General features: G+C 40.6%; 1 long non-coding RNA gene across 2 annotated transcripts in view; it reads left to right on the top strand.

Annotated features, from left to right (window-relative positions):
- The window catches only part of LOC147471689 (uncharacterized), a 114,278-nt gene that overhangs the window by 5,559 nt on the left and 96,219 nt on the right, over positions 1–12,500 (top strand). For both annotated transcript variants that reach the window (XR_015191073.1, XR_015191074.1), the window contains exon 2: positions 9,516–9,863. This is a non-coding gene — a long non-coding RNA (uncharacterized LOC147471689). The remainder of the gene's footprint in view (positions 1–9,515; positions 9,864–12,500) is intronic.

The raw sequence follows: 12,500 nt of genomic DNA on the forward strand, positions 1-12,500 counted from the left end.
GATACAGGGCTGTATTTGACATGTCGCATCAAGGCTGTACTTTGCTTTACTGCTCTTGCGGGAAGGGATAGATAAATATACAAATAAAACATTTTAATGAAAGAAAGAGTGTTTTATGAATAGTGCAGTAACTGTAATAACGCAATACAATGTATAATAAAATAAATTTATGGCAAATAGTACAACCAAGCAGACATTGGTAAATAATGTTGAGAGAGAAAGAATGTTGAGAGAGAGAGAGAGAGAGAGAGAGAGAGAGAGAGAGAGAGAGAGAGAGAGAGAGAGAGAGAGAGAGAGAGAGAGAGAGAGAGGGGAGAGGGGGGGGATAATATTATATATATATATGTGTGTGTGTGTGTGTGTGTGTGTGTGTGTGTGTGTGTGTGTGTGTGTGTGTGTGTGTGTGTGTGTGTGTGTGTGTGTTCGGAAGGTGACGAATTCGCTATTAAAGGCAATCACGGACCGTACAGCACAAGTGGAGAGATGACTAAAAGGCGAAGGACGTGAGTTCCTCTCGCCGCCTAACGTGTTCTGGCACAAGAACAAATGCGCCAAGAAGAAAAATGTATGCCTAACAAAGCCATAAACCCTTCGCGCCGACGTGCTTTTGTAAACCGCGAGAAGGGTAGTAGGGATAAACTTCTCGTTTTTTGTTTTTAAAAGTTGAGTGAAACAGGTACTTATTGATTAGATATTGCTTGTAGGCATGGGTTCTCTTTTAGAATTCACTAAGGAGAGGTTTCTTCTATAGAATGATTGTGGGATGTGTGTGTGTATGTGTATGTTTAACCTTTATTAAGATATCGACTTCGGACCTTTCTTGGTGGTTAGGGAGAGAGAGAGAGAGAGAGAGAGAGAGAGAGAGAGAGAGAGAGAGAGAGAGAGAGAGAGAGAGAGAGAGAGAGAGAGAGAGAGAGAGAGAGAGAGAGAGAGAGAGAGAGAGAGAGAGAGAGAGAGAGAGAGAGAGAGAGCATTTTTTGCGGGAACTTACTGGTTTAAGATTAAGTCATTGAATAGTAGCTGAAAATGAAGCTCTAGTAGATACAGAAGCTATGAAGGTGACGGCAAACGCCATGTCTTGTGGAATGGTTCACCCTTCTGAACACCCGCTTTAAGCTTATTTGAAGGTGTTTTTTTGCGTTGGGCTATTGTTTTTTATGTTAAAGGTGTAGAGCTACTAATAGTACCATACTATTGTATGCTGCCTCTTTGCCTCTCCACTCCGGTGGAATCTGATATCAGCACAAAACCTGTTATTGTAACTGCTAAGGGCTGTTCACTACGCGTGTTGCTGTTATATCTTACCAATAGTTCTATTTCTTATTTTACTGCTATTTTTCTTTTCTTAAAAGACTAAAAATAGGCTGATAAAGGTGACGTAACCACGCACAGTGATAAAGCAAATGTATCTAAATGATGTTGGTTTATCTGTGGAGTGAGGAGCTGTTCACATTAATGTGTTTACAAAACAGCTCTGTAACAACATTAATGGTCCACTGAATTTAAGGTACTGCAGCTAAATGGAGTTATTTTTGCTGACCATGAACACTGTTTAGGGATTACTAGCTAGATTAGCAAGGGGAATAAAGATTTTTTCATTCTGTGGTTGCATCAAGTTATGCGACCGAACGTGTTGATTTTTATGTTCAAGTGAGACATTATTAGTATAGATACTTATGGTTAATGAATTGGCTTGTTATTTATCGTCACGATGGCGATTTAATTCTGGTCCAAGTTGGTGATAATTTTTGATCGTAATGATAATAAGGATATTTATGGCAGCAGTCTCAGGGGTCATGCAGCTATATGATAGTGCTGATAACTATAACAACTATACTGTTATTAATGTTAATGATACTTAAGTAAACAAAACAGAGTATCATCCAACAGGAGTGTTCAAAATCTGTAACGATTCCAGTAACGATACCATTGAGGAAATCATGTTATTTTTGTAATTAAAGCTATCAATAATAAAAATGAACTCGTTGATAAATATATTGATATCAAGAGAAAGCCTCGGAACTAACTGCCCCCATTATTGTGTCCATGCAATCATTTGTTCGATGTATATTGATGAGTCGGTTATTAATACCTTGTTTAATGAGAGGAGATTAAGATCTTGCCAAACACACATTTTATGGTAAGTTCTTACCAGCAATACATTACAATGAATGTAATCACTAATTAATTGATAGTGCAAACAATGAACTTTGTATATTGAACAACCACGAATTATCTGTTCATGGAAGGTCGAGACACATTTAACATCAGAATTCTCGCCACAATTCCCATGAGCAGACACCCTCCTCCCATTAACACATGCCATCCGACTTGCGAACCGGTTGCTATTTGCATATTAATCCTACGGTTGGCATCCTGAGGGTAAGGATCTACCTGCGTGTGTGTACGATGTCATTTCATGCACGGAATAATTATCAGTGTCCGTTCACTTAATTGAATTCATTTTTTCGTAAGGGCGAGAGAAAGATAGTCAGAGAGAGTTAGAGAGAGAGAGAGAGAGAGAGAGAGAGAGAGAGAGAGAGAGAGAGAGAGAGAGAGAGAGAGAGAGAGAGAGAGAGAGAGAGAGAGAGAGAGAGAGAGAGTTAGAGAGTTAGAGAGAGAGGGGGAGAGAAAGAGAGAGAGAGGGAGAGAGAGAGAGAGAGAGAGAGAGAGAGAGAGAGAGAGAGAGAGAGAGAGAGAGGGAGAGAGAGAGAGAGAGAGAGAGAGAGAGAGAGAGAGAGAGAGAGAGAGAGAGAGAGAGAGAGAGAGAGAGAGAGAGAGAGAGAGAGAGAGAGAGAGAGAGAGAGAGAGTGAGTTAGTTAGTTAGTTAGTTAGATAGATAGATAGATAGATAGATAGATAGATAGATAGAGAGAGAGATAGAGAGAGAGTTAGAGAGAGAAGGGCTTATGTAGGCCTATCTTTATATCACATTACTATTGCGTTGCATGGGACCAATATTTTTAAATATTCAAAATATGTTGCACTATTCTTTTGTTTATTTTCATACAGTATAAACAAATATATTTTTTCATTAATATTCTTACTTTATTTGATTGATTAATTTATTTACTAATTTATTACGTAATGGCCTGCTTTTTTACCGGAATATTTTAAAATTTAGTTATTGAATACTAATTTGCACGGTACCTTATTGCTATTTTAAGATTATCACAATACAGTTGTGTGGTTAATCAAATCCTGGAAGCGATTTGAATATAACGAGAATCAGATACCTCATATTATTGGGGGGTAAGCGAAGTCTTTAAAAACAGTTTTGCTCTCCTATTATCTCTCGCTTGAATAAAATATTGCTTTTTACCACGATTACTTTTTGCTGATACAACTCGGATGTAAAAGAACATGCATTTTTTAGGTGAAACAATACTAATATGTAATGTATCTGTTGCTGTTGTTGTTGGTGTTCCAATAATTCTGAGTGATCTTCCAAGAAATGCTACTTGCACGTGTCTCAGACGGGGAATATTCCAATACTTTATTAGTTACATAGTTTAAAACTACTTCGTCTGTTTGTGTATTTCAGGTAGGTTTATATATGAAGGAACAGTGCAGTATGTTTTTAATTCAGATTATGATCATTCTTGATTTTCATTTGGAGAAGCATTGTTTAAAAATTCATTGCCTAATTTTCTTTAACACGCTTGCAATGTATGGTTTTCTAACATCATAGAATGAGCTGTTTGGCAGGTTATTGGATCTGAATCATCAATTAAAGTAGAACTTTGTGTGGCAGCATGATAACTATTTAAATATACTCTCCCTGACACGCCAAATTATGTTTGGTGATGATTTTGATTGACACAAATCATACAGCCAGTGTTAGCCAGTGAATTGCATCATTAGCTAAATTGCACCATTACCCACCCTTATCACCCTACTTCCCTAGATAATGCAGCCAGCTTCCTTTCTTGATGTTATTGTCCGTCCAATCTCCCGCGACGAGAGGCGGTCTGTCTCCACTTGCCTCCCTCGTCGTCCTGCCATTTGCATTTGCTCATTTCTTCATCAGCAGACACGGAGCTGGATCCCACGGCTTTGGCCTGGGACTACTTTTTCGCATAAGATATTGGGAAACTTTGGCCAGAGAATATTCTAGCCATACGCTTCTTATTGTTTTTCTTTGAGTTGTGTTTCGGTTGAGTCCGGTACTTGTATCGACATTCGTGAAAACTTTGTACCCAAGAGACCAGCAATTGTCTAAAAATCCCGCATGATTTCATTAGTTTTTTTTCCGTTTCCTACCATGTTGCATATGTTATTTTTAATGTGTGTATTAGCTGTATTATGTTTGCAGTCTTTTAGTAAGTTGAATTTATAAAAAAAAAGAAAGATCACGACTGTTAAAAATATATTTCAAGGACTTACTTAAACACATTTAATTTTATGTTGTTCATTCTGTATTTACTTTACTGTGGAAGGTCACTCGACATCCGAATACATGTCATTCCACATTTTTTCTCATTTGCTACCATTGTCCTGAGACCTCGATGTTTTCTGAATATCACATGCATGTAAAGGAATTGAAAGAAAGAAAAAAAGAGAAAGGAAAAGAAAAAAATATATACTTCAGATCACAATATATTTTCTAGCCCCAGTTACATTTCGTAAATATATATTCGATTTGTTATTGCTTTCAGTATAATTTGTTAATGTGAGGTGAATTTTATGAATCGCGACAGGGAAAAATGCTACTAACGCCATTGCATAATGAAACATGCAAATTACTTTTCAACTCGTATGGAAATCAGTGTGAATCGTATAAAGCTTTATTTAACTGGTGAATCATTCTCGTCATAACAAAAACAGAAAAAAACAAAAATTTTACCACCTCGAAGGAAAAACGTGATACACAATAAGGGTGATGGCTGTTGCAAATTCAGCAAGAAAAATGATAGCATGACGACCGCTTGCAATGCCAAACAGCCATGCAACGTCCCCAGGATAGCCAATCCACTCCTCGAGTGGGCTCACAACATTCACTGACTTCCCTTCGGATTACGGCTCTGTCTCGCCTGTTGACATCCCATCACATCAGCCAAGGGCTCGGACGGGCAGAAGTAATCCGAAATGCAAATAAAAGGTGGTTGTGAAGGTGATGGATGTGAAAGTGGAGAAAGTCAAGGAGGAGGTGGAAGTGGAGGAGTTGATGGAGGTAGAAGTGAAGGAGGTGGTAGAGGTGGAAGTGGAGGAGGTGATGGATGTGGAAGTGGAGGAGAAAGTGAAGGAGGAGGTGATGGATGTGGAAGTGGAGGAGAAAGTGATGGAGGAGGTGATGGATGTGGAAGTGGAGGAGAAAGTGAAGGAGGAAGGGATGAAGGTGGAAGTGGGAGCGGTGGTAGAAGTGGAGGAGAAAGATGAAAAGGAAAGAGGAGGAGCAGCAGAAAAAAGATAATGAGAAAGAGGAACGCGAGAAGAATAAGAAAAAATATGTCACATATGGAACTATGATGAACTAAGTACATATCGGTGGCCAGATGTGTCGTTCGGATATTCTATTCGGAGGGTTTCCAGTCTTATATTTTCCTAATTCCTGTTCGAGTATTTGCTTTGTATTTTTTTTCTCTCTCTAACTTTCTTTCCCTACCCCACTCTCTTTCGCTGACTAAGCCCCCCCCCCACCCGTTCTCTCTCTCTCTCTCTCTCTCTCTCTCTCTCTCTCTCTCTCTCTCTCTCTCTCTCTCTCTCTCTCTCTCTCTCTCTCTCTCTCTCTCTCCCTCCCTCCCTCCGTCTCCCTCTCCCTCTCCCTCTCCCTCTCCCTATCCATCTCCCTCCCTTTTCCTTCCCTCCTTCTCCGCGTCATTCCCTTCCTCCTTACCTCCCTCCCCCTCACTCCCTCCCTCCCTCCCTCCCTCCCCCCTCCCCCTTTCTCCCTTCCTACCTCCCCCCTCCCTGTGTCTTAATCTCCTGTCTCCGCATTATCCCTACGTCCTCTTCCTCTTAAGAAGGTTAATAGATAAGGTTCATACTGTAAGAAGACTCAATATCGAAGTTTCTATTCTTGATATTGTAAGTTGTTGATGATATGAAGTTCGAGGAAGAATAATGCCGGAGGAAAATGAGATGATTAACAAAATGAACGAGGCTTTACGAGGCAGTTAAAAAGTATATTATGATGATATTTTTCAAAACATTTGAAATGCATCATGACTGCTTCAAGGCTAACTTCCTGCTAATACTAAGTTGATAATCTATATCTCCATTTCTCCCCCCCCCCTCTCTCTCTCTCTCTCTCTCTCTCTCTCTCTCTCTCTCTCTCTCTCTCTCTCTCTCTCTCTCTCTCTCTCTCTCTCTCTCTCTCTCTCTCTCTTTCTTTCTCTCTCTCTTTCTCTCTCTCTCTCTCTCTCTTTCTTTCTTTCTTTCTCTCTCTTTCTATATCTATCTATCTGTACTTATAAAGGGAATGGAAGCTGAAGGAATAAACGAGATAAAGTTCACATTGCAATATCGACCAGGTTGTGGCGCCGCGCTGTCTACCTGGCGATCCTGTTAGCTAAGTGCGCGCCCGCCCCCAAGGTTCTTCCGTGCGCCTCCTCCTCCCGACATAAGCTGTACTATCGCTGTTGCGTGTCTCAACAGATGCAAGAACCTTAACATTCAGTGTGTCAGGCCAAGGAAGGAAGAGTAATTAAATGATAGAAGAGAGAGAGAGGAGATGAAATGAGAAGAGAAGAGAAGAGCAGAAACAAGAGGAAATATGAGATGAGAAGAGAAGAGGAGAGACGAGAGGAGCGGGACGGAGCGGAACAGAAAGAAGTTGAGAGAAGAGGAAAAGAAACCTAGCTACAGAAAGGCGGGCATCCAGTGTCAGCCGAATAATAATTCCTCTCTTATCAGTTGGAGAGAATGTTTCTCTGTATCATCGCCATAACGCTTCCCAATACATCGATTTTGCCTTCTTTAATTTTTATACCACTCTTGGCACTGTGCCTCCCGCTGCCACGGTGGTGCAACATTTGCGACAGCTGGCACCCGTTGCCCGTCAAAGGAGCGTATTCAGTGACGACTGGAAAGTTGTGCCAACGTGCGTGCAGTGGGTGACGAGGTTGTGAAGTTTACAGTAACACATGTAAGAAAAGCTTTAAATTTATTTCCTCTATTGATGAAATATATGATTGGACTCATTTTCTCTTGAAGCCCTTTTCGGCTTATCCAAGAAGGAACGTTTCTAAGTTTTGCATAAAATGACACTGCACGCGCGCGCACACACACACACACACACACACACACACACACACACACACACACACACACACACACACACACACACACACACACACAAAACACACACACACACACACACACACACACACACACACACACACACACACACACACACACACACACAACACACACACACACACACACACACACACACACACACACACACACACACACACACACACACACACACACACACACACACACACACACACACACACACACACACACACACACACACACACACACACACACACACAAAACACATACACATACACATTTTAAAAGAATTTTTAAGAATGCTTGTTGACAGATGGACAATATTTTTTATAGGCTGATCAGAAAGGTTTCCTCTCGACTATGCTATTTGATCCGACCCGTATCTCTTTGCTAACTTCCCTTGATCTGAGCCCCGACGTCTATATCAATGGCAGGCGAGTTGCACAAGTTTTAATGCCTTTCCGATGCAGCTATATCGAAGGATCGAAGGATAAGGGAAGCGCTTGATCTTCTTTTTCCTCTACGTCCGTCACTTTCCTCACATGTTTCCGACATGTTTTTTATCATCCCATTTCCCGTTTAGAATTGGAAGTCTCCTCTCTGACCAGATTTTCCTCAAAGTTATCGACCGGGCACTTTTCGGCCTTGAACCTTGAACCGCACTTTCCGCCTGCTATGTCAAGGCTGGCTGGCTCCAGATCTGGATCGACATGAGCTCCGAGAAATAACTTAGATGAGCAGTGATTGCGCTCGATTGAGACCAGGGAGATTCCTTGTGTATTTGCAATCATGGATGGCGAGATCTCTCCCCCTCCTCTCCCTCTCCCTCTCCCCCTCTCTCTGTCTCTCTCTCTCTCTCTCTCTCTCTCTCTCTCTCTCTCTCTCTCTCTCTCTCTCTCTCTCTCTCTCTCTCTCTCTCTCTCTCTCTCCTCCTCTCTCTCCTCCTCTCCCTCCTCCTCCTCCCTCCCTCCCTCCCTCCTCTCTCTCCTCCCTCTCTCTCCCTCCCCCTCTCCTCCCCTCTCCCCTCTCTCCTCCCTCCCCCCCCCCCCTCTCCCTCTCCCTCTCCCCTCTCTCTCTCTCTCTCTCTCTCTCTCTCTCTCTCTCTCTCTCTCTCTCTCTCTCTCTCTCTCTCTCTCTCTCTCTCTCTCCATAGAAATTACTTTTACGTCTTTTCAACTAATTTAGGACTGGAAATTTTCTCAAAACTCTTTTGTAAGAGAGGAAGATCTCGGGCACTGAACTTTTAGCTGCAAGTTGCGCCCACACAAAACGCTTAGGCTTATTTATTTTCTGTTTCTATTCAGATTAAATTTCAATAATGAGGACACTTCTCTCGTTTTTTATTCCAACCTGCAACCTATTGAGAATTTCATAACATCCGCCTACATACTACTCAGTGAAAGTAAATTTGAACATTTTCTCTGTTATGAACAACATATTAGCATCAAGTTTATTATGTAATCAGGAACTTTGACTAAAGCATTTTGGGGGGTTTCCTATTACAAAGAGAATTTGTGTTGTTGCAGTAAAGAGTGTTTGTTTTTAATTAAAGCGTGTCAGTTGTTTTAATTAAATGCATAGTCCTCACTTTGTTTGTCACAGAGAGCAATTGAAATAAAAAAAAACGCCTTGATTTACCATTCCGATACTGCTTGCTGAAACTCCTCTCGAGTGTGGTTGTTTATCTCAAGTAGATACCCATTTTTTAATTTTCAAAAACAAATGAATAAATTACAGTTTGTTGGAACAAATGAATATTATGATTTTAAAAGCTTATATGTCTCAAAGTGGAAATGATACAAAATATTATACTAATGCCACTTGACAAAGTGGAGTTACTTAGATATTAGATATTAATCGACATTAGAAAAGTAGAATAAGTCCGCTCGCAAACCTAGAGATTTCTATTCCAGCTTTCCAGTACTGTATGGAAAGCGTATTTGCAGTGCCAATTGTTATTTTGGCATAGGTGATTACATGATTTTTTCTGTTTAATGAATTGAGTCTTTATGAATATTTGGTGCTTGTTATTCTATTTGTGAATCATTACGATTTGGTTACAGACAAAGTTCTTTCTCGGATTTAGTATCTTTAGATCTAACTTATAGAAAATGTTTGTTTTAAATAATTGGGTATTCCAGGCTTATTATAAACAAAAACGGATTTTACATACAATCACATTCCTATCAGAATTAGCCATGCAGCTAGCACAGTATGGTATTTTCTGTAGCTGATTGTTTTCCTCAATATTAACTATTTTTCCTCTTTCCTTGCAGGTGCGAAGTCTTTTGGATGAAGTATGGTGTTTAAGTGAATGCAATTTATCTCTTGCAAATCAGAATTTCAGCCGTTCATTATACAAGTGTCCAAGTGAGAATTGAGGTGCAAGTGTATGAATATCAAATTTGTCGAAGTTATTTGATACGGGAAAGTTTGTTGTTCAGAAAGTTGTGAACAGTATAGAGGACAGCAAGAACCGCCACACATCAGTCTGTGTATGTCAAGAGCCTCTTCACATCTTATTGAAGTGCCGCGATTGAGTGTATAATTCAGGACGCCCCTCGTCGGCCGTCAGCTGCACCACCGCCAAGATTTATTGGTCAAACTCTCCCCAGATCTTTAAGGTAAGCGAAACATTTTTACGTCACGGCGGAGTTGGAGGGTAGGGTTAGTGGGAGGAGGGGGGTAAGGGGGGGAGAAGGAAAGAGGGAGCTTAGGAAAATCAGATTTATCTCCTCCTTGCTTCAGCTGGGTCTTCCTCTACGCCTTGCTCCTCCGAGCAGCGTGGAGATGTTAGTAAGCTGGAGCACACTCAGCGGGATTCAGATTCCTCGTTTATTCCGTGAAAATGGCCGAGTTTGTAGCTGCACATTGAACGGCTGAGGGATCTTAGGTGATTGCAAACATTATTATATTCCCAAAGTGCAGGGGTTATTGATAAAAATGAAAAAGCGACAAAGCACTATCCTTAACGTGGTGAAGGTGTATGTAAAAAATCTAGCCTTTGTTGTGAAGACAAGAATGGCCACGCGTGTAAAAAAATAGTTATCTAATGTCTAATCCCCAGAAAGAAAGAAACTTTTCCCATTTTTGAGAATGTAAAATAAAGTTCCTTCCTTTTTTGTAGAATAAACGGATTAGAGTTTGCGTGTATTCATACAAACATTTATCTTGTATGTTTTCTTTTTAATGAAAATAACCCGTTTGTTTCGTGTATTAACTTTATGACCCACTGAATGTCAACTGTGCTGCATACTTGTAAGCAGAGTCTCCATGCTACATGACAGACCTTGTTTTTCTGCCTTTTTTTTATAGTAGAACATGATTAATTTTAATTATTTATTTCATATCTTTTTATTCATTTATCATTCTGTATGACCCCCAGCTTTAGAAAATCCCAGGCTGTTGCTCTGTCTAGTATCTACAGATTACATGTGGTTCTTCCAGTCTCATATATCAAGTCCCTGCGTGTGAACTCTATACATCAACAGTCTATAAAAATGAATTTAACGTGAAAAAACGGCTTGTAATCATGTTGCACCATTAATGATACACAGTCATGTTTGATTTGATAATCTGGCAATATAAAATGTGCAGTCTACTAACTTCGGTTCCTCCTGTAATCATGTTTGAATAATTAAGTAATTTCGATTAATTTTTTTTTCTGAATTAACGTGCAGTTGCCGTATATGGCCGACCTTAATGGCAACACATACTTTTTTGATGAATATCCAAAAAGGGGTTTACTGCGGGACTTGGAATTATGTGAAAGACAAACTATTGTAACCGCGATTTTGCGGTGAATCTGCGATAGATAGACGATAGATATATATACGCTCCCACGTCCCTTCCTTTCTCTCTCTCTCTCTCTCTCTCTCTCTCTCTCTCTCTCTCTCTCTCTCTCTCTCTCTCTCTCTCTCTCTCTCTCTCTCTCTCTCTCTCTCTCTCTCTCTCTCTCCCTCTGTATGTGCGTGTCTGTTTATATTTGCGTGTATCTGCGAGTGGGATTGTTAATGTGGACGTGTATGTAACTGTATTCGTTTGTGTGTGTTTGGCGTGCATTTGCATGCGTCCGTTCATGTGTTTATATGCATAACAAGTCTTGCTTCTGTTCTTGACCATCCCTTTTGGCTGACTTACGCTGGCTTTGTGACCTAACATGATAAACGACTCCACCTGTCTCTCTTGAAGCGGTGGGTTAAGACATGTGTAACCGCTGTCGCACATGTCTTGCTGCCTCCCCGCCCTTTCCTTTTGGTGGAAGTAAAGTTGCGCGATTCTTATGGTAGACGTAACAACTACTTTGAATATGATTTGATTTGATGTGTGTATGGAAAATATTAAATGTTAAATTCGTTGTCATGAGTGAGATTTTGGGGATTTATTGTATTCAGAAAGCAAAGCCGCTCATGATAGCACTCGGCATACAAAGAAAAGTAGAGAAGTAAAGTGTCTGTAGGTATCACCATGTTAGGTCTATCGCGTGTAATGACACTTGTTTCAGAGAAATATATTGTACGATTTTGGCTGTTGATGCAATATAAATCTAAAAGAGTGATCCTTTTATAATAACGTTTGCAATATCTTAAAAAAAAAACTTGCGAGTTTCGTTCCCTTTAATTGTTTTGTGATCGTTCTGTTCACAATTTATTCATAGCCGCTGTATTCTCTACGTGCCTGTGTCCGCGGTACCAGGGCCGTGGAGACTGGGTGAGGCTTCCTACTACCAGTGAGGAAGTTTATCTCGTGGGAAACAGGAAGAAAACGACGACGGTTGACGCCACGGAATTCTTCTTTTCTCTGTTTGGTTAATAAGTGCCTTTGGGAATTTATTGATTCCAGATTAAGAAAGGACAGTTGGTGTGAGGGGATTGAGTCAGTGATATACTACAGGTTTGCTGGTTGGTACTGATTTTTATCCATTGATTGTCTTTATTGTTATTGTTACTTAATTTATGTTCATTATATGGCCTGCGTTACGGACAGAAAAAAATCTTTTCAGTGAGGCATAGGCCTATTCCAGCACAATCTGAAATACACCTTTGACATTACACTCAGCGTCACACGGGCAAAAACGTTACGCCCCCACCCACAAAAGAGAGAAACGATGCGACAAAGCCATGAGGGACGAAAAGCAGGGTACATGGAGCCAGCAACGGAGCAGGCCAGCCGCTCGGTGATATATTGCGGACGGGGACCAGGGACTCCCTCCTCCGTGTAAGTCATGTCGGGTATTGGCTGTAACCCTGGCACGCAGAGGT

Source organism: Penaeus japonicus, unplaced genomic scaffold (genome assembly GCF_977035675.1).
Source record: "Penaeus japonicus unplaced genomic scaffold, GWHDUDI00000001_assembly GWHDUDI00000006, whole genome shotgun sequence".
NCBI classification, from domain to species: Eukaryota; Metazoa; Arthropoda; class Malacostraca; order Decapoda; family Penaeidae; genus Penaeus; species Penaeus japonicus.